This window comes from Ovis aries, chromosome 5 (assembly GCF_016772045.2).
Source record: "Ovis aries strain OAR_USU_Benz2616 breed Rambouillet chromosome 5, ARS-UI_Ramb_v3.0, whole genome shotgun sequence".
Lineage (NCBI taxonomy): Eukaryota > Metazoa > Chordata > Mammalia > Artiodactyla > Bovidae > Ovis > Ovis aries.
The window spans coordinates 80,324,007-80,325,676 of NC_056058.1; the positions used below are offsets into that span (position 1 = coordinate 80,324,007).

The following is a 1,670-nucleotide window of genomic DNA, read 5'->3' on the forward strand; positions in this document are numbered from 1 at the left end:
GTGAAGGGAAATAAAGGAGTCCCTGGATGTCTGCTGTGAGTCAGCCCTGGTTCTGCATTTGAACCCTCCACCTTCTTCCTTCAATAGGGATGGAAATGGGTGCAAGTCTTTTCATTCCATTATTTATCTTATGATTCAGACTTCATTTTTTTTAATGGATCGGTTTACTTATAACATATTGTGGCCAAAAATAAAACTAAAATCAAGAGAAGTGCTAGTTCACCTACATTATATTGGGTGATAAGAATATACAACACCTTATGCCAAGTAAGTATCAGTTGTATCAACCAGCTTCATCCATTCAGAATGCATGTACTGATGGCCTATTCTATGCCCAGCACTGAGTTGAAATAAAGGTCCCACTGTACTCACTTTGGCAGCACAGATAATAAAATTGGAATGAAACCAAGAAGATAAGCATGGCCACTGTGCAAGGATGGCATGCAAGCTTGTAAAGCATTCTGTATTAAAAAAAGAACAGAGAGACAGAGACCCCACTATTATATACATATCAACCAAACTTGAAAAATGTAGTCTTAATATCTACCTGCCACTTGAGTTTATTTATTGTAATAAAAAAAAACAAAACAGTTTGTCATTTCTTGCCCTTTAGTATCACAAGAGAAGATTTTCTGTTTTTAAAATCTTCTATGATGGCTCATATATCATCATTTCTCAAACTATGGTTGGTTCATGCTGGGATGGAACTGCCATACAGGGACTTAGAGTTTAGTTGTCAAAATATGTTAATCAGAATATGATGATCTAACATCATAACCATGTTTGTGATCCTATGTTGAGCTTCTTACCTAATAACAATAATTATCTCCTCTTTCCCTGGATACTGATGGTCAACTTTAGAGAGATACAATATTAGTATAGTAACTGAAAACATTCAAAATAAAAACATTTCCGTTAGATCTTTTTTAAATATTTATTTTTATTTATTTATTGGTCTGCACCGGGTCTTAGTTGCAGCCTGTAAGATCATTGATCATCATTGTGGCACACAGGATCTTGAACCATGGTATATGAACTTTTAGTTGCGGCACATGGGACCTATTTCCATGACTAGGGATCGAACCTGGGCCCCATGCACTGGGTTCATAGAGTCTTAGCCATTGGACCACTAAGGAAGTCCCTCCATCAGATTTTTCTTTTTTTCTTTTAATTATAATAGAATGTGAGTTTAGCTTTCTTCATATTACAATACTTCAAATTATAGTACATCTAATGAATGAAAGCAGGTGATTTTCTTGGCTCTATGATTAAGTTTTTTGGGCCCAGGAGTAGAAATGGGCTGCTCTGTGCAGACAGGTGAGAGCACCAAGCAAAGGAAGCTGAGAAGGGTCATAGAGGAGATAATTAGGCCTATGAGAACGAACAAAGTAATGTCAAGTAAATAATTTAATTCAAGCTGTTTTCATTAATATTTAAAAAGCTAGAGGAAAGGGGGGTTTGGGGCTGTCTCCTTCTAGTACCCATAAAGTACATGTGCAGCATTAAAAATTTCTGTTGCCTGTCTAGACTTTTAAAAACGTACCTCAGGGATTAGTTTAGCCATAAAAGGTCTGAGACTAATACCTAGGATTTTGACTCCTAGGTCAAAATGCTTTTTCACAACCATATACAATAGCCTGATCTTCAGCAAGAGATATTTTGCTGAAAGG

The 1,670-nt window shown here is 36.3% G+C and overlaps 1 non-coding gene across 1 annotated transcript; it reads left to right on the forward strand.

The window, feature by feature from the left end:
- The first annotated feature begins 364 nt into the window (after nucleotides 1–364).
- LOC114115056 (U6 spliceosomal RNA) lies at nucleotides 365–471 on the forward strand. The gene has a single exon (XR_003589559.2). It is a non-coding gene; the product is annotated as a U6 spliceosomal RNA (small nuclear RNA).
- Nucleotides 472–1,670: the final 1,199 nt, after the last annotated feature.